Genomic DNA, 21,526 nt, shown 5'->3' with positions numbered 1-21,526 from the left:
GTTTTGGTTCCTAAATTACTAGGATTGGCTGTGTACCAAGTCTAAACTCACCCAGCTTCCCATTTCTCACTTCCAACTTGAGCAGAGGAGAGGCTGACCCCAGAACGGATGTCTCAGGGGACCGACAGGGAGCAGCCAAGCATCTGAGCTGCTGCCAAGTAGCACACAGGCTTCAGGGCCATCTCTGTCACTGAATTCTAAGGTTTTCATCCATAGGTGAGAGATGGTGTGAATCCAGCCTAACATTTTCATCCTTGCCTCTAGAATGTCACTTGTCCATTTCCAACCTGCATGCCCCCAACAAGAAGGGACTCATTTAGAAACCAGTGACTTTCCGCCTGCCCACAGATGCACATCAGCCACCTTCTCCACATTCATCTTCTGCCTGGCCTTGAAGGTCCCTGACACCCTCACCACAAGTGTAGAGACTCCTAAGACGGCCAGAAGATACCTATCCAGGAACCTTACTCGCACAAAATTTTTCATCTCCTTCAGAGAAGAAGGGCCACATGCAAACTCTTATATTCACATGTGGAATTACATATGCCTGATATCCCACCAAACTTGTCCCTCATGTTACCTTTATACAGATGGATACCTATGCCATAAGCTGGCCTGTACAACTTCCGTTTCCACCTCTCTTGTTCACATCATTCACATGATCCTCTGGGACACACCTGTCACCTTCTCTTGGCCATTGTGGCTCTGATGTGTATCTTCCACTCTAGGTTTCAGGGACAGCATTCAGAATAGGAACATTCACCTCCAAGTCACAAACCCAGGGAGATCCCATTAAGTCACTGCTATCACGCAGTGGTCCCAGAAGAATGGAAGAAGTGAATGTGCACTCAGGTGTTAACGATTTAAGATCGACTTATATATGATACATTGGAAATAAGTCAATAGCCAAGGAGTATTTGAAATGCTTGGACTATGTCTTCACGTCCTGCCCCATCTCCCTCTCTGAGTGGCTATGTGACCTTGAACAGTGCCAACTGGGTAACTGTTTCGGTCATAGTCTACCTCCTTGTAAGATGAGGTGGATGGCACATACCCTCTGCCCTTCTGTGATTTAGGTGGCATTTGCAGAACATTCAGCACAAAGCCACCTACGTGGTGGAGCTCAGTGCATCCTCAGGTAGGCCCTTATGCAGGAATATTGGATTTCTGCAGCAACACCTGCTAGTCCTAGAATCAGCAGAATCTCTGAGCATCTTCCACTTCCAATGGCAACCCGCAGCTCCCTGCTCTGAAAGTCAAAAAAACTCTTGCTGTATCACTAACTGCCCCCAAATCAGTGACTTTAGGAATAGCTCACTGTCTAGTTCACCACCCTGCAAGTCAGTGATTTGTACTGGGCTCAGCTGAGTTGTTCTTGACAGAGTTGGGCTCATGCATGTGTCAGTAGTCAACTGCCACGACACTGGAGGTTGGCTGGTCCAAGGCTGCATGCTACACATTCCATGTGATATTTCTGCAGCAAGCTGACCAATACTTATTGCTATGGAGTTTCTGGGATTCTAGAAGGAACACAGCTGAGGTTTATAAGGCCCTTTGAGATTGTGTGGAAATGGACGTTCTTTCTCTGCATTCCATTTGCCTAGGACAGTCACATGGTCAGCTAAGAGTTGCTAGGCTGAGAAAGGCTCCACTCACCAATGGGAAAAGGGTACAGCTGCCTTGGAGGGAGGGAGGAAAAAAACGTTTACAGCCATTTTAGCAAATCATGTTTACTAGTAAAACTGTATGGGGCGGTGGGCAAAGTTGGGCCTGGAGAAATATCAGGAGTCTTCACTGATCAGGGCAGTGTCCAGCTTTGCCACTGTTTGACCCCTGCTCCTTTAGCTCCTTGTTGCTGTTATAACCCTGCTATTTCCCCCAAACGCAGAAAAGCCATTTTGCTCCTCTGCGTTTCTCATTGACAGTTGAGAATTCTTTTTTACCCATTTATGGGTGCAAATTAATGAGATGACAACAGACTGAAACCAATGACAACTGCTAATCTGTAAGCAAAAACAAGGGATGAGGAGCCGAGAGCAGTGCAGCTGTTTTATTTTAATTGAGGAATGATTTTACGTTAGAAACACTCAATATTCATAGCAAATTAAAAATAATGAAGTGAATTGATACCAATGATTTTTTTTTTTTTGCTTACTATCCCTTTGTAAATCTATTTCTTCACACAAATTGACAGGTCTAATTGATACATACGCTATTATTCCTCATTAGGAGGCTGAATAAAATAATTCTTGATTAAATTTATTACAATTTACCAATCCAGCATAATGTTTGCAAGCTATAAAAGTCAATCAACAGGAAACCAGGGGAAGCCAATGACATGATTACATTTTATATTACACATAAGTGGCCTCTCCATGCTGGCAAAGGGGGCCTTGGAAGACACCCCCTCACCCCTGCTGTGAATGGGAAGGAGAATGGAGTTTTGAGTCCATGCTGGTCTTCACAGGTGCCAGAGAGAGTTCCAAGACCACTGCCTCCATGTGTAGTTGCCCTGGGCTCAAGCCATCCCTGCCCTCCTGGCTCTTGCCCATCACTGCTAGAACTCAATCAATGAATCTAAGGCACAGTGACAATGATAAAACCAGTCACCCTCATCCATCCCAGTCCACTCAGGTCTCAGAGGTGAGGCAACAATAAGGCAATGAATCATTCCATGGTCGCTGCTGGCTTTTCTTCCTCAGGCTGTCTGACCTAGGGAGCTGCGTCTAGGAAGCCATTTGTCCTCCCAGGACTTAGGGACTAGATGACTGTCCCCTAGGCCTCCGGGGCCTCATATGTCACCACCTAGCAGCACAGATGCCAGAACCAGCTGCAGGGACAGGTTTTGTTGACTGACTAGGGTTTTAAAAATATGTGAACAAGCGTCAAACTGCTAAAATTTGGGAAATTGCTCATATAGCTCTGGTTTCCAGGTGTCTCTTGAGGCACAGAGCAGCACCTTGTTGGGGGGCATATGTCTTCACTGCCCAAGACCTTTCATTCTGCTCCCTTCATTGTTTCCATTACTGGCCTGTGCCTGGGAAACTCTATGTCTGAAGTCCGAGGAATCCCAGCTTTTCAGGTTTGGGATTGTTCAAGGTGATTGTGCTTTCCAGGCTGAGCTATGTTAGAGGACATGGCTGCAGACATGTCTAAACTTCAGCAACACTAAGGAAGACGCAGGCTTGCACAGATTGCCCCTCCAGCTTCCTTCCTGGGCTGGAGGTTCTCACCCTGCTTGCTTGGTTCTCCATTCAAACTGTTTGATGCTTTTACCTACTCCACCCTGTCATGCACAGCTCTCATGTGTTTTATTCCCCAAGGTTGCACTCACTTGGCAATGACCTAAGAATGTCTACTGTCCCTCAGCTGCAATTGTCTAGGTTCTCTTGTACCTAGGTGAGCGTTACACTGCTGGGAGAAAAGCAGCCAGTAGCTGACAGGCATTCTGGATCTGGTTAACACCAAGTTTGTGTTAACTATATCAATATATCAGCACAGTTGCCCATTTTGTCTTTTTCAAAGCTATGTGGAGACCGTGGGGAATTCCAGCAGGACATTTCACCCCAGTTCCCCAGGCACACTGCACTGCTACAGGGTGGTGATGGCAGCGGGGCTGCAGATTGCCTGGAGAAGAGGATCTGAGGACTTACTGGAGTGGGAGCAGCTGCGGATATGTTTGGAAGGGGAGAAATTATTTTTTTCAGGATTCCATGGACAGAGCCACTGCACTCATAGATAGCTGTGGGAGTTAATTGGATGGTTTGGAGGAGTGAAAACAAAGGGTATGTCTGAGTCAGGCCAAGGAACCCACCCAGCCACCTGCTGGTACATGCACAAGCTGGGGTAGAAGACATGCCTGGCTGGGCTAAGCCACAGCAATCACCCATGAGTGTTGAAGCAGGGGGTAGGTCACATCAGGCTGGGCTCCAGCACTCACCAAAACTCAAGAGAATCTGATCTAGGAGCAGACTGCATAGGGGACTTGTGTGCTGACTTCTGTGGGACTGTAGCATCTACCAGTTTGTGCAAGAGCTGAGGCGGTAATGGGCCATATGAGATTGGACCATGGAGCTCATCTGACATTCACAGAAACCATGGGTGGCACTGGTTGGAGTTATTGGGAATTACCCCAACTAGGCCGTGGTTCTTGCTGGTGTGTGTGAAGACCAGGTTTGTGGCAGACTGGGCTGACGTAGGCCATAGCACCCAGCAGTTTACATGAAAAACAGGGCCATGGCAGAACTGATTGGGAAGCTATATTCACCACCAGTGTGTATGTTGACTGGTACAGGTGACAGGCTGAATTTATCCTGCGATGGCTAGCAAACACAAGAGTCAAATCTGAGATCACCCCAGGGATAATATCTTGGGGGACTCCCCAACTAGCTGTCTGGACTCAAACCCTGGCCACAGGGAAATTCACAATGTATGTGGTCCAACCTTGGAGTGCATATATTGAGACTGAGGCTCCTCAGCTGCGGACACCTGTGCAGAGACCAGCTCATTTAGGCCAGCAAAGAATATCAAGTTCCTTGTCAAAGGATGGAAGACAGAACAGGTTGGACAACTCTCCTGGCCAAGCTTTGCAATATGTTCCTGGGACTATGGATGCAGTAAAGTGGACTTGGTCAGCCAATAGACCTTGAAAAGATTTTCTCAACCCTGGTGCAATGGAGCTGAAAACATCTTAGAACTATTAAAAGCACTCAATTAACACTCTCAGAATACTCTCCCCGACATTGGGGTTTCTAGAGTGTCATTAAATGATGGTCCCCCATCCCTGAGTGCTAATGTTGTCTGACAAGGAACAACCCTCTCCCCTCTCCCCTTGTGGACATAGGAGAGAGAGAGAAAAAAAAAAAGAACTGAAATATTTGTCCCACTCACCTCCCACCCTGTCTCAACCTTCCCCAGCATAATCAGAGGCTCCACATGGGCATGCATCCTTCTCAACTATGTAAACATTAAAAATAAAAGACATTTTTTAAAAGTATGCTCTTTTTGAAAGTCATGATGATAGAAAAGGGCGTCAGGACTCTTTGGTCCCTGAAGCTTCGACCTGGAACAGTGCCCTGACGGGGATACAGACAAGGAGGGTTATTTTGATTAGACTGGCTTTCTTGGGACTTTTCCAATCAGATCTACAGCACCAAGAGAAACCCCTGGAATACAATGCATGCCCAGTAAGTGGTTTTGACTGAGATCTGACAATACCTTCTCATTCAGTCCCATTTGCTCCTTAACCCTATTCACACAAAATTCCTTCGGGGACTACAGACACATCTCTCCTTGAAATCCCCTGCACCAAACTTCATGGTCTGATGCACAAAGGTAATAATGGCCCTGTGGTTCTCTGGAATACTCTGTCCTGCTAAGGACAGGAGGAAGAGTTTACCAGAGGTCAGGCCATGTCAGGGACCACCTGCCTCACTTCCTCCTCCTCATTGCTATGATAGAGAAAAGTGTTACCATCACCACTCTCATGGGGGCCTAGCTGGAGTCTCTGAACTATACTCCTCCAAACTGCTTCCCCTGGTCCCAATATTCCCAGAGGAAAAAAGTGCCCAACTGACAACAAGTGCTCCCTGACCGCTTCACAGAGCCCAACACCTCCCTGGGCACAGTGATGGATAGAAAATCTGTGCAAGGCATTAGCTCTTTCTTTTAGAAACGTGTAATCTATTTAGGGAGACATATCTCAATATTGGCAGTAAATTAAATGTGAAATGTCTCAAGCTCAGAGGTGAAAGCAAGGGAAGAAGTTTGTTGGAAGAGAAAAGGCAGCACCTGGACCTGAAATTGGTGGGGGGACCAACCTCTCCTAGATTCCCATATATATATATATATAATTATATATATAATATATTATATAATATATAATAATATTTATAATATATAATATACATTTTATATATATATAATTTTTTTACAAGAAAATAAGCTACCTTATTTTATAAGGTGGAAGGAAGCTTATAAGGAAGCTATGGGGAGCACCCATGGGCTTGATCAAGGAAGGGAGGTTTCCCCACCCCCAGAGTCTGAGTTAATTACTTTGGTAGATATTGTGAATTTTGATCAAGTCTGATGTCATGGGAGATTGCGAAGGAGATTCTAACGTGTCCTTAGATCCCTCCTCCTGTGGCCCTTGGTGGCATGAGAGGAGCAGAGGTCTCCACACTGGGTAAATCTTGCAAAGCTAGAAGAATAAGGAAATAGTCCAGTGGAAAAAAAGACACAGCCACCAGCAGAACCGTGTGCAGCCAAGATTCGAGCAAGGAGAGCTACTGTGCTGGGTGTTCTTGTGGTAAATACGGAAGCATGCTGGAGCCTGGAACGCAGCTGGGAACCATGCAAGCCTGACCCTAGTAGTCTAGTTCTTTGGCATGTGCTCCAGGACTGGGAACCTGACTTCTGATTCCACCTGCAAATTCCCTGAGAGCAGACACAAATCATAGTTCAGTACTTCCCACCTCAGCACCACTTCCACCTCCTTCTTCACCTCTCTTTTTCTCCCTCATCTCCTCTTCTGCTGTTCCCTCCTTCTCATTGTTCTTAATCCAAACATACAGAATCAAACTGCTAGACTGTGAGACACTGCCAACATGCTCCTTCTACCCTTCCCAACTCAACCACTCCCCATGTTTTAGGACACCCTTAAAAGTCATATGTAAGTCTACTTTGCTCCATGCCCATGTAATGGATATCGTCAGGTGCTCTCTCACCCTCAATATCATGCACATAGGTATCTGTATTATTTACCACTGTAATTACGGTGCACAATAAATGCCCAATACAAGGTAATATAAAGACCCTAGTGATAAGACCATGATTCCCTTTGTTGAGTACACAAGTCCTGGCATTTCTGATAGATGTCGTAAGTGCATTGCAATCTGGGTCCATTCTACTTACTCTTCCACATCTGGGTTCTTAATGCTCAGGCTATGTGACCCCCGTGGGCATTTATTGGATACTTGCTGATGAAATACAGGATTTCTGCAATCTGCTTTCGTCACTCGCCGCCCTGTGTCCCTTCCAAATCATCGTCTGTGCTGTAGACACACATCCTTATCATGACTCTCCGTTTCACATCTGTTCAAAGTCATCTGCAGACTCAACCACTGAGTCAAACTCACCAGACATCCTATCTTCCACCCTCTCCATTTTTGTCTCTCCTCACTCGTTTGAAAGTCACAGCAAGTCATTCTCTCATGTTCCCAGGATGCCACTCTCAGTCACTACACAAGTGAGTCTCTCAGCCTTCACTCACCGCATCCTCTGCCACTTCACCAGGCCTAAAGTTCTCAGTGTAGACACCCAGGCCTCTTGCTCTGTCCTGCCAGACTGAGTCTTTCTGTGCCCCCTGTATTTCTCCAGTAGAACTGTAATGGCCAGCACTTGACTTCTGTGCTACATCAAACTACCAGTCCTGGAGGTATAGCAGACATTTGATTTATGCCTAGCTTCCCATCAGCCGGCACAGTGACTTGTCCATAAACAGTAATGCCATGACTATGCCTCCTGATTCAATAATCAGATGCAATCATGTTATTAGAAAACCTAGGCTAAAAACTCACAATTAAATGAACTGTAGGAATCCAAGATTTAAAAAAAAAAAAGCAAAAACAAAAACATGCATTCTACTTGCCAAGATGTCCGTCGAAATCATTGATGTCAAACCTTGTCAGTCAGAATCACCTGGTGGGCTTAGGAAAGCACAGGTTGCTGTGGCGGGGCCCCACTCCTCAGTAAGTACTCAGTAAGTACTCAGTACATCCGTGAAGGAAAATGGGGGAAGCTGAGTCTGGACATTTGTGTTTCTAGTAAGTTCCCCGGTGATGTTCGTTTTGCTTGGTCAGGATCCACACCTTGAGTGCCATTCTTCAGCAAGATTCTGAAAGGCCCCACTGAAGAACGATAGAACCCAGGCTCGTGTTCTGCTTGTGTGTTACTCACTGAGACCTACCACCTGGGAGGGAGGGGCAGCCACAGCCAAGTCCAGCACCAACACTCGTGTAAATCACTGTCTCCCGTGGAGAAAAATTGGCTTCTCCTGGACATACTGCTGCAGAACGGCCATCTTCTACCTCAGACTCCAAACCATGGGTTTCTGAGCACAGATCACAGGTGTTTCTAGGTGACCCATGTGACTGGTCACCAAAAGCTCGACTGAGTCACAATGCAAACAAGAGTGACCCCTCCTTGCCGATGGGAGCGGCTCCAGCAAACCAATGGCATTCTCCAAACAGCGCCAACGGGGAGGAAACAAACAGATTAATCTCTGAAATTTGATACCCGTTCCAGACACAAGTAGCAACAAACTTAGCGACAAAGCTGTCAAAATATGTTCCACAGCCTCATTGGCAAGAGATCCGGACACACGAAAGAAATTCAGCAAAACCAAGTCAGTTGCCAAACTGGAAGGCTTGACAGCGTGTTCGGGAATACATTTAGATCAAAACAGGAACACGTCCAAAGGAGCGAGTGTCTCCATAAATTATTATGGAATGATTAGAAATAATTAGGCAGTGATTTCAAAATATTACATAGATTTTTCAGTGGTATTGAGGGGACGTGTTATATAACGTGGGATTTTGTTTTTACATTGAGTTTTTCTCTTTTTTTTTTCTTACTGCTTTCCAGCAGTTTTAAAAAATGGGGGCCACAGATGTACTTAGTATTCCAATATGCAAATCACTGGGGCTTAAAAGAATATGTTTTTAGGCAGCAGAACTCCTTTGCAGAAGCTTCTAATAGAGGGGTAAGGGCAGGCAGAGGAATGCCTTCCTTTCAGAGGCTCCTCTGTGGGGCTGCGTCTTTGGCAGCTGGTGCTGAGGTGGGGTTTGGATTAATGAAGCCAGCAGATTGGCATTTCCAAAGGCCTCTGCTGTGGCTTAGATATGGCTTACCTGGTGCCTGTGTGCCCTAAGGCATGCCACCCTAAGTCTTGGGTCCTAGTGTGGAGATTCAGGGAGGTGATGGAACACCGTAGAAGGTGCTCACTGGGGGATTGGGAGGACAACCTTATGGGACCCTTATTAGGTCCCATATGAGCACATTGTAGGGCCCGGCGACATGGCCTAGTGGCTTAAGTGAATGCACCAGGATCCCATATGGATGCCGGTTCTAATCCCGGCAGCCCCACTTCCCATCCAGCTCCCTGCTTGTGGCCCGGGAAAGCAGTCAAGGACGGCCCAAAGCCTTGGGACCCTGCACCCATGTGCGATACCCGGAAGAAGTTCCTGGATCCTGACTTTGGGTCGGCATAGCATCAGCCGTTGCGCTCACTTGGGGAGTGAATCATCGGATGGAAGATCTTCCTCCAAAATAAAATAAATCTTAAAAAAAAATAACACATTGCAAGGGCCTGGCATGGAAGTCTAGTGGCTGATGTCCTTGCCTTGCATGTGCCAGGATCCCATACGGCTGCTGGTTCCTGTCCCGGCAGCTCTACTTCCCATCTAGCTCCCTGCTTGTGGCCTGGGAAGGCCGTCGAGGACAGCCCAAGACCTTGGGAACCGGTACCCACGTGGAGGACCTGGAGGAAGTTCCTGGCTCCTGGCTTCGGATAGGCACAGTACCAGCAATTGCGGTCACTCTCTATATATCTGACTTTGCAATAAAAAAAATAAAATCTTGAAAAAGAGTGAGTGTGGTCCCTGACTCTGCTTGGCTTCCTATGTCACCTTTTCCTCTGTGTCTCCTGCAGATATTTCTACCATGTTGCCATTGACTCCATGGTGATACGGCCATGGAGCCCCTGCTATTGCTCAGGGATAACACATGTTGTGCTCTTGAACATTCAGAACACAAGCTAAAGAAGGCTTCTCTTCATAAGGGCCTGCGATATCCAGATGATAGTTTGGTATCTCCCCAAAGCGCCCTATGTTAGGGACCTGGCCTCCAGTGTCGTAAGTTAGTGTAAATGGACTAGCGGCAGAAGGTTAATACAATTATCATGTCCGATGGCCCGGCCTTTGGGATGTGATTGATTGATTGGGTTAAGTTGTTAGGGTGGAGCCTCATGATTGGATCCAGGTGGCTTTGTAAAGAGAGACCCATGAGTATGGAGGGCAAGCATTCTCCATCTGGTTCTGTTTTCTCACTTGTCTGACTGTTCCTCCATTCACTTTCAGCTGTTGCCAACACCCATCACGTGCCCATCTTGGACCCCGAACCTCCAAAACCCTGAGCCAAAGTAAACCTTCCGCCTCCATCAGTGGTTGTCACAGGTATCTCTGTTAAAACATCAGGAACTGACTCATTGAAGCACTTGGCCTCATGGTACTTTCAGAGGACAGACCAGTATAGTCCCCCAACCCAGATTCTGTGGAGGCTCAGAGAGATTGAGGGGTACATGCAAGCACACGTGACCTTCTGAGCAGAATCACAGCTTGTCCCCCACTTGCTTTCTTCCCTCAAGTGCTCCCTGGGGCCAGAAAGTTCCAGTGGTCCTTCAGTTCTCAGGAAAGCTCCCCAGGGCCATCAGCTCTAGTGCTCTATCCTGTGTGAGAGGACCAAGAATGGAATACCAAGGGGCCAAGTTTGCTGTCAGATCTAAAACAGCCACTCCCAGAACTGGGAATTTCAACAGTTAGTGATGTCTTAGAGCTCTGGGGTACCAGGTCTCGGAAGATCCACACTCCTTGCATTCTTCATGGTCAGTGAGAACCCAGGGCTGCCGATGTCAGAGTGGGAAGAAGTCCCAGCCAACCAGGCTTGTGTTAAACACAGGTCACGTAAGACTAACAAAACCCACATGCCACCAACCCTGCCAGCCTCACTCCAGCTCTGGTTTCTTCCACTTTCTCTGTAAGAGTTAAGACTTAAGACCCTATAAGGAGTATTGACTTTTGAAGCTGCCATGAAAGCAATTAATTCTATTTATCCATTTGTTTTAATGACAGAGCTGGGCTAAGCATATGTGTGTGTTAGCCTAAGAAGCCAACCACATGCACCTGCTGTGAAGGGTGCTTTCCAAAAGGAGACACGAGGAAAATATTTGAATTCCATTTCCCTGCTCTAAAGTGCCATTGGAGAGGAGGGGGTGGGCACAGAGAAGCAGAAAGAGGAGGAGGAGGAAGCAAAGGCAAGACTCCAGCCCTGAAGCAGGCCTTTTACAAGATGATCCTGAGCTATGCTTCCTGTCTCAGAGGAAGGCACCGGCATATAAAATGGTAGTGAATTTGCATTCCTCCCAATCCATCATTCTCCGGGTGTGCAGGGGAAACCAGAGGACCCGTTGCAACAAAGCTCAGCCTTCGTGTTGACAGATTCTTATTTAAGTGACTATGAATACAACAATTCCACAAATAATTTGTCAAGTGTGTGGCTGAACTGGCTCTGAACCCTGATAAATACCGACTCTCCCTCTGCTGCTGAAGCACCCTGTTCTGTGTGCGGACACCGTGCAGCGAGCACAAGGATTTAGCAATCGATGCCGCTATATTTCTCACTTCTTTGTGGTTTAACAAAACAAAACAAGAAAACAACTTTGAAAGGTGGCTCCTTTGCTTCTGTGTTAAGGATGGGGGTTGGCAACACTTTGGGATTTTCCAGCACCCACTGCAAGCAGGTGGATTTGAAGGAAGGGGCTTTTTACACCACCCTGGGGGGTGGAGCTCCCCTGCCCACTGATAACCCTAACCTCATCCTGGGATGCTCTCGCTAGGACACATGACACTTCAGGTTCTTCGGCCAGCTGGGCTTGACATTGCACCTGACAGCTTGGGCCACCAGGTCAAGGTGATTCAAGGCGGGGGGGGGGGGGACCTCTCTGATACACCTGTGGTTCAAGATGTGCTTTAATGACTGTGTGACAAGTCCTTCAGAAAAAAAGATGTGTCTGCTCACCTTTGACGCCTGCAATGGATCTGGCATGACTCTAGCAGATGCCATGGAGTCATTTCGTGTGCATTATTAATTTAGTTTTTATAAAAGTCCCTAACTCCAAAGAGGGTGTGTGAGAACATAGAGCTTGTTGGATGGGACACTCCTTTGTCATGGGAGGTGGCACAGACTTGAAATCAACTTGGCCTCCCGAAGCCTCATCCAGCAGAAGGCACCGTGTGTCTTCCGTGGGAATCACACCTCCTACAAAAGAGATTATTCAGCTTTTTCTTTTCATTTTTGAAAAGATTTTAACAAATCTTTTATTTATGCTGTTAATATGATCACATCATTATAACTGGCATAGATGGAATTTCCATTTATTTATTTATCTTAACATGTTTTGTTTTATGATATAGTTCCATAGGTTCCGGGGTTGCCCTTCCCTTGCCCCAAGCTATTTCCAGCAGAAGGCACCGTGAGTCTTCTGCAGGAAATACAAGCTCCTTCAAATGAGATTATTGCAGACGTTGTAATAAAGTCCTGACCTCTAACGGGACAGGAGTCCACCTGTACCATTTGCAAAGTAGAGTTGTAACCTACTGTGGCCAGGAACCCGGTTTCAGAATGGACAGCCGCATGTCAAGTACCTGGAAACTTTCTGACTCCAGGATGGCAACACCTATAGAAATTGGTATAAAATAATTAACTCATGCTAACAGAAAGCGCTAATTATTTATTGTTTATAGAGCCATTTTAAATAATGCAGAAGCTCATACAGTTGGGCCATCATGATTTTCCAGTCATTAACTTAACCAGAATTTGCATTTTGGGACTCTAGCCAGTGACTTGCGCTTGGTCCTTAAGTCATTTTTCAAACACCCTGCCTTATCTTAATCTATTCATCATTAATCACATTTGGTCACTTTACATAGAGAACACTATTCGGATGAAAGATAAAAGAAATGCATTAATAAAGCTAAAGCAAGTTGGAATACTTCAAAACATAAGGTAGAGGATGAATATGGTTACCAAAGCAATTTATACAGCGCACTTCGTATGAATGAGACCAGCGCTGCTGCTTATCATTTAAAAGGTGTGGCGAGGTGGAGCTGGGTTTTTAATGTGTGTGATATCGCTGCTCCATTTTGTGAGATGAAAGCAGGCTTCTTAATCTGGCTCCTGAGCAGCCCTGTTCTTTCCTAGCTGACGGAGAGCCCTGTTGGAACCCAGGCACTGCTCCGAGCAAGGCACCAAATGCCCCTCTAAGGACCTTTTCTTTTGCACTCAGTGTTGCTGCTATCTGGTTTCCTTGGGCACTACAGGGAGGTCATTGCCAGACCCCACGTGGTGGCACCAGCACCTCAGGGACCAGTAAGGTTAGAGCTACATTCTCTGAGAACAGGACCCTCCGTAGTCTCTTGAGGATTCTGGGTCCTGTCCCCTTGCTGCAGCCTAAGCAGTGCTTGACTCCCAGTGACAAAAGGAAAGAGGGAGGGAGAGAGGGAGGGAGAGAGGGAGAGAAGCTGACTTAAGGTCCACAGACGTCACAAGAGTATATGAGATTCTACCTCATCTCCAAGTTCATAAACTACCCTCACACTGCCTTGGGCCACCCTGAGAAAGGGACCAAGGCAGGCATCAAGTCCCTGGCCAGCTGGGGTCCCAGAAGAGGATGATGCCCCACAGGGCTTTCTGCCTATGAGGTGGTGGGGAGGCTGGGATCACAGCCAAGCTGTGAGCTCCCTAATGCATGCATCATCAAACTGACACCTTCAACAGGAAAAGGCTGAGTTCCTGTCCAGCGCTGTAGTTGGAAGGCGACGTGGTAACTCAGAATCAGTTGGCACAGATGCTCAAGTCAGTCACACTTCAGCAGATGGGTGTGAAGTTCACCATGCAGGCACCAGGGGCCCACAACTGTTATTGTGCATTGGATATAAAATTATCATTGTGAATTGGATATAAGATTGGCGGTGTTGACAGGAGCCAAGGAAAAAGAGAACATTGAATACCTGCGACGTTTTTAAATGGAGTTTTCAAGAGGAGCCGCAGAAGAATTGAAGACAAAGGGAAAAATCATCCATGAACCACAGGAGTGCCAGGAATTTTGCAAGTGCAGGAACACATGGCATTTGCCTACACCCTCAGCTCTGCCAGCACAGAAGGCTGTGTCTGCATCTCCTCTGCATCTCCATGGCCTGACACATAGTAGGTCTGTACCGCCACTAACTGGAAGCTAAAAGACACTGGCAAGGATCAAGTGCGATGATGCTAAGCATGTCCCACTGATGTACCCTGAAGGGCTTGTATCCAGGTGTCTCCAACAGGCAAAAGAATCCTGGAATAAATGGTCGGATTGCTATCTTGGAACCCTTTGAGCCACAATTCCTATTATTTTGCTCATATTATGTTTTGGAGTATGCTGGCATGCACAGTGTTCCATGAGACTCAGCCACCGCCTGAGTCCAGCTTGGGATTTGGTTGGGGGATAGGGCTATGTGCCACTCATCAGGAAGGCTGAAGGAGGGACATCTCCCCCCCACCCCCCACTCAAGCATGACCAAGTCAAGACTGTGCAGAGAGAAGGTGAAGGAAGGTATTGACTGGGCACTCAGGGCATGCGGGTGTGAAGGTCACACAGCGTGCCTCGCCAAGGCTCCAGTGTGTGTGATATGTGGACACTCGAAAACCATACTCTGCAACATAGTATCACTGGTGGAAGATGGCAGGAGGAAGGTCAGTGCACAGGACAGGGATCCAAGCCCAACTCTGAACAGGGCTGGGGGTCAGGCAGGGGAGGGGATGGCCACCGATGGCCCATGTGTGCTGTTGAGTATGACCCCTCTGCTGAGGAGCCACCGCAAACAGATGCTCCAAGGTGCAGATCTATGAACAAACTTGTAGGCTGGATACCCGAGGACTGCCTAAATACAGGATTGGAGAAACCTGGAGTCAGTGTTTACTTCCAACCAAGAACACCAAGATGGAGGTGGAAAGCCGCATTGTCCTGTCCTGGACGGACGAAAGGAGTCTGGGTTAGGGGACTACAAGAGAGTTCTCGCTTTGCGGGTTCAGCCACATTGCCCATCAGTTTGGACACAGGTCACACAGCAGTGTCCTTTCCCCTCCCACTCCCAGGGTGGCTTTTCCCGGGTACCTCCCTCAAGGTTTCTCCCTGTGACACAAAATTTCTGCAGAAAGAAACTGGTTTCTGAAGTCCCAGTCAAAAAGTAGTCATGCTCTATCCACACATTAATGATTCCAAAATTCTCCATTATGAAGAATATTTATCAAAAACAGCCCACTATCAGATGAAAGATGTGCCTTATCTTTTCTTGTCAACTGAAACATTATTCACCGAAAGTTTCTTTCATATCTGTTTCGGGGGTTTCAGTGTCATTTTAAATTGCAAATCAATCATCTATGTGCAAGCCCTACTTGTGGAGGAGAGATTAACGCCGTGGCTAACATTGTTTACAAAGCCATTTGTAAACCTTCTGCGGATGTAGATGAGGCAAGTTTACCAGTTTAACATTGTTGATCCCAGAGAAAGCTTTAAGCAATGACTTCAGAGGGCAAAAAAATTTGTTCATTTATCATTATTGTCATGGGCTTTCGCAAATGATAACAATTTGTCTTCATCCTATTTTTAGACAATGAGCCACAATGGAGTCCAGAAAGCCATTTTGCCAGATGGGAGAAGGTGCTTTCATTGCAAAATGTTGTCTTTTCTTCCCCTGCCCTATAAAACTGGCTTAAGTGAGAACCAAGGAGATGTTTTAATGTCAGGATTCCCAGAAGACATAATGACATACAATAAAAGCACCACCAGCCCCAGGAAGGATATGGCTCGAACGTATCAAATACTATTTTCAATCGAAAATTGTGACTTCTGGGATAGATAGAAGCCTAGTAAAAGCCTGGGAGATAGTTATGGATTTTAGCATGCTTTCATTTTGTATTAATATTCCCCCTTTTTAAATGAAACACTGCAATAGGAAGCCCAATTACTTCTCATTAAGATGAATAAAAATGTTAGAATAAGCTGGACATAAAATAAACATTTAAAGTGATATATGGTTAATTCCTCTGAGCTCTGAACTACTAATCAAGAACTCCATGGAAGAGAAGAGAAGCAAATCACACATTCATTAGAAATGTTCCGGATTCTGTTGAATCTCACCAGGCTCCGTGCACGCTCACTCCCACTGGTTCCTGGCAGCTTCCTTGGCAGGGAGGTTGCCCTCGCTCATGGGTCTCTGACAGTTCCTGTCCCCCAAACTGTCCTGTTCCCAGCATCCGCACCCCCAAATGATGGACTGGATCCTTTGTCCACTTGAGCATTGTATGTCTATTATTGGTCATCATCTCTGAGCTGGGCTGACACTGATATAAAAGCATTGCCTGCCTATGTTCTTTCTGTCACAGGCAATAAACAAATGAGCCTTGCCTAGGTCCTGGAATCAAGTGTTAGTAACATGGGGCTTTAAACAAGGGGCCTTTCACCAATATCACAGAAAACACAGTCAAAAGATGTGTATTTTCTTGTGAAAAAATTTAACATCCAGGCATACGAAGGATCTTCAATACATTCATGGAGATATGCTTCAGGAAAAAGTTAATTAGCAGATTTCAAAATTCTTTGTGCTGCGACATACACCATTGAGTCCTTGAGCCATGAATTTTGACCAGCACTCTCTTACGAGGGCCTCTGGGACTAGGGACAGAGGCAGGAAGGACACGAGACTTTGTATCGCCAAGACCTTATCCCCTCGCTAGTGCTTTAGCAAGCAGTTCTCTCAACTCACTGGACACTGGAAGAAAAGCGAGTGCATTATGAAGTTTTCATCAGTTTGAAAATGTGTTCCCACACAGCCTGTGCAGAAGGAGGAACACAAGTGCACGCAGACTGGTCTTGGAGGTCCCCTAGGGGAGAAGACGGCATCCAGGAACTGTGTGAGACTCACATCGCAATGGAGTTGCTGGGATAAACAGTAGGCCTTTCAGACAGGCTGTGGTGGCCCTTCTCTGCCCAGAGAGGGCAGCAACCTTGTGGCGCCAACAGTTTGCCAAACTGGCTGCTTTCTCTTATTTAGCAAACTGGGTAATGGCCTGCTTTCTGCTGCTCCCTGTGCACTGGGAATTGCAGACCCTCCCCAACAGTAAGCTGTGTCTCCATCAGCTGTGTCCCTAAAAGCAGACCAAAGCAAACATTTCCAAACGCTGCTCATTTGCTTTCCATCTCAATCTCAGTCCCACTCACCTCGCCACGGCGTGCCACCTCCTGCAGCCCCTGCTGCCCCTTCTGGCCACGGCTCTGACCCCAGCTCTGTGAAGCTCTGCCAAGCACTCCAACCCTGGTGACCTTTCTCGTACAAGTTCCCCACTGACCAGCTTGTTAGCCTAGTCTGGACAGAGACAGTTTTATTTCCCAATCATGACCTTGTTTTCTCATTTTATTAGGAATGTATTCATTGCTCAAAGATTAGAGCGCTCAGTGAAGATAGCCCAGAACAATACATGTTCCTGTAAGTTATATATCTTTTTGCTTTTGTTTTAAAAATGTGTGTGTGTGTGTGTGTGTGTGTGTGTGCGCACACGTGCGCAGGTTTTAGCACAGATGTAGTTATTTCTTCCGTTTTTCTTTTTTTCTCTCTCCCCTTTCCTTCCTTCCCTCTTTCCCTCCTTCCTTCTTTCTTTTATCACTCTCTTTCTGTTTTTCAACTGCTCATTCCTTCCCCACAATAACTGCAGCAGAGCCAGTCAAGTCAGGACCTAGAACTGCATCTGCTGCGAAGGTGGCAGGAACTCAACTGCATAAGCCTCCCAGTGCCTCTAACAGGACTTACAGTTACGAATGGAGCCAGGACTCGATCTGATTACCCCTCTATGGGATCTGAGCATCTCCATCAGCTTCTAACCCCACACCTGTCTTCCGAGCACAGGGCCAACCTTTCCTTTGTTTTTGAGACTGTTGACTGCTGGTTCATGCAGTGTGCCTCAGATGACCCACCATCACACGTACTCTACTACAAAGACATTCTACTGTCTTCAAACCACATGGCAAAGATCGCAATGCAAACTTGCCCTTGCTGATTTTGTGGTTTGTCCCTGTCTTTTACATTTCCTTCTCTCACCTAGTTTTCTCAGAATGCCCATCTTTGTGGAATCTTTCCAAAGGGCTCTGTTTTTTGTAGATACGACTTCCTTTACCCTCATGCTACATTCGTGTACTTAATATCTCACTAAGCAGCATATTGCAATCACAAGCCCAGGAGTGCAGGCCATAGGTTCTTCCTGTTGGCAAGTATACAGCTTTCCACCAATGGGACTGAAAGTGTATTGACACAGGAGAACCTCACATTGTGGCACTGCTGGGGACATCTGGATGTGGTAGCTTAGTGGCTAGGGTACTCACTTTGCACATGCTGGGATCCCATGTGGGCGCCATTTCATGTCCTGGTAGCGCTGCTTCCCACCCAGCTCCATTTAAGGCAGTCGAGGATGAGCCATTAAAAAAAAAATATATATATATATATGTTATATATATATCATATATGATATATAATGTGTATAATATATCTATTTCTCCATTCTACACATCACAAGTTTCTCAGTTCCTGACAACCCAGTTGTGATCATTTTGTGTCACCATAGCCATTTGACACCATACCCTCCTGTATTTCATGTTACCCTTGGGCCCTCTCATCATTCAACTCACCAGGAGGCTCAAGGAAGAGATAGAATCACAAGTAAAAAAAAAAAAAAGCATCATTATTTTAGGACATCTAAAACCCCAAAGTCTAATCTTAAAGAAGAGATCAAGAATGGCCCCTAGGCTTAAAGAATGGATGAGGAAAACCACGTGATGAATCAGTATAAGATTCTCTGTTCCAGACACTAAGCACCTGTTCCAGAGGAGAGAAGAAGGGGCAAGGAGATAAAGTTCAGGTCCGGGGAGGTCCTTGAGAATGGCCTGAGAGACTCAGTTATCCCTGGGATTAAGCCTCAACGAAGTGATAAGAGAATTCAGTAAGCCACAGGCATAAAGCCTTTTCGGAAGATTCCAAAATCATAGACAATTAAAACAAAAATAAACAAATGGGATTACACCAAGCTAAGAAGCATTGCAACGGACACCCTCAACAAAGTGAAGAGGCAACCAACGGAAGAGGAGAGACATGTGCAAACTTTGAAACTGGTTGAAGATCAATATCCAGGATGAATAACAACAACAATGATAAGTAAAACACGACAAGGGGCAATAAAGAGGACAATAAGGAAACAGAACAAATAAACCAAACAGTCCAGTTAAAAATCGGGCTAAGATCATGAGCAGGTGATTTTCAAAGCATGAACACACATGAAAAAAAAAAGTTCAGGCTCACTATCCGGGAAATTCAAATAAAATCACAAAGGGTTCACCTCACCTCAGTTAGAATGGATATCCACCAAAAATCAAAACACAATAAACCCTGGGAAGATGTGGGGAAAAGGTGTCCTCATTCGCTGTTGGTTGGAATGTAAATCAGCACAACCGTTATGGAAGATAGAGATTTGAAAATAGATCTACCATAAGACCCAGCCACCCCATGCCTAGGAATTTACTCAAACAAATGAAATCAGCCAATAGATACTTGTAACTCTATGATTATTGCTGCTCAGTTCATAATAGCTAAGACAGACATCTGTCAACTGATGAGCAGATAAAATAAATTCAGTATGTAAACACTCAGAATACTACGCAGCCACAAATGGCTGTAGCTGGAAGCCATTATATTATGCTTAGAGACATAAGTCCATCTCAAAAAACTAAATGTGTATTTTCTCTAAAATGTGTTAGCTAACACAGAATCCACAATAAAGGGTAGGAAAGAAGGGGTCACTTTGGGGGCTGGTTGTCACTCTGACCCCATGGTTATACTCCAGGGGAAGTTTAAACTCCAGTGTCTTGTGCTCTTCTTATTTTTTTATCTGTTGAACTCTATGATTCATGGCACATGAAGTCTACAAATATGGAGTGGAATAAATGTATTTCCACACAAATATTGTTGAGGAGAGAAATGGGAGGGCAGGCATGGGCGGGGAGGAGGGACACCAGGGAAGGGTGATTGTCTTGCAACTGCATCTATAGAATGCATCAAATCCTTTCTCCTGATATTAATATAAAAATTTTAAGGAGAATTCACATGACCATGAACATGAATGAGAAATCCCATGGTGCTTGTCCATTACTGGATGCAGAAGTGAGCTGCTGGAGGACCATGGCCACCTAGTCCCAGGGACCCATCTGGAAAAAAACCTGTTTTTTATTAACTTGGAGCCACATTAAAAATGGGTGAAGGGATATAAGTTATTTGCTTAAAGATTTATTTGACAGATAAGTTACAAAGAGGGGCAGATATGCAGGAATAGAGACCTTCTGGTCATTAGTTTACTCCCCAAAGGGCCATGATGGTGGGGCAGTGCCAGCTTCCGTGTAGTGAGGATATCCACGTGGGGAAGAACCAGAGGCTTCCACAAGCCGTCAGCATCAATGCACCTGCTCTGTGAACAAACCATCTTAGAAGCACATCCTTCTGCCCTTCAGGATCTCAGGACACCCAAGAGCACCCCCACTGCACCCTCAAGAGAGATTCTGAGGCAGAATCAGATGCCCAGTCTCTTTTTGACTCCTCACCCACAGTCACTGGGAGATAACAAGAGGATTTGGTTACTATAAGCCACTAAATTTTAGTGATTTGCTGTATCGCAGTAGGCAAGTGGAACAGGATCCTATAGCTAAACAAAATCATTAAGTTACTGGATCAACCCTCACCTGAAGCTTAATACCTTTGGACTGTCTAGCGAAGAGAGTCAATAAAATCTCTTTATTGTTTAAGTCAGTTCAAGTGGGATTTTCTGTTATTTTCTATCAAAAGCATCTTGGCAGATACATTCCCTCTGGCTTCAGACTTCTGAAGGAGCTCAAAATGTGGATTAACAGTTCTTATTGAACTTCCTCATTCCAGCGACTCCTGCTCGTAACTACGGTATTAACGGGAGCCGATGGTGTTGTAATCTCCATGCAGAGAATCCATGTTCTTGTTTAAGGGTGAAATAAATGGAGGCTGGAAAGTGGTTTACACCTGAATATATAGGGTCTAAAGGCAATAGTTCTTAAATGCAGCACCTCTGTAGGTGTTGGGTTATTTGCCTGTCTGAGGCAGCCAAAAAGAAGTGTCAATTCTGACAGTGGACCTCTTAGCATTCTTCAAACCTAAATGGAAAATGAAAGTACTGCGTGGTGGCAGTGGCACATCAGGGGCTGGAAACTCAGGTGTGTTCGTTGGATTCCTTCTGGAACCAACCTTTTGCAGTCCACAAAAGAGAAAGTTAAACAAACACAAAACAAGTTTAAACACTTATAGAGAGAAGTGAAAAATGCAATTCGTGTGTGTAACAAAGGGGTTTGATCAGAGCAAAATTTGCATGAAACTCACTCTGTAAGCAGTGCTCGGAAGGATCTGGAAGCCACAGTTTGGTGTTGGATCTTAGAAGGCAAGACGTTACGAACTAAATCTCCAAGTCTTTAGAGGCCTCTGTGCTCCACACAGAATGAAGACAGGTGGGTAGACGTCACAGCCGATTCCACATCAACACTCGACACTGACTTACAGTGCAGATGGAGCCACATGAAATGTACAGACACGAC

The sequence above is a fragment of the Ochotona curzoniae genome, unplaced genomic scaffold, assembly GCF_017591425.1.
Source record: "Ochotona curzoniae isolate NIBS_2020 unplaced genomic scaffold, NIBS_Ocur_1.0 contig_2699, whole genome shotgun sequence".
Lineage (NCBI taxonomy): Eukaryota > Metazoa > Chordata > Mammalia > Lagomorpha > Ochotonidae > Ochotona > Ochotona curzoniae.
This window is presented reverse-complemented; position numbering follows the sequence as displayed.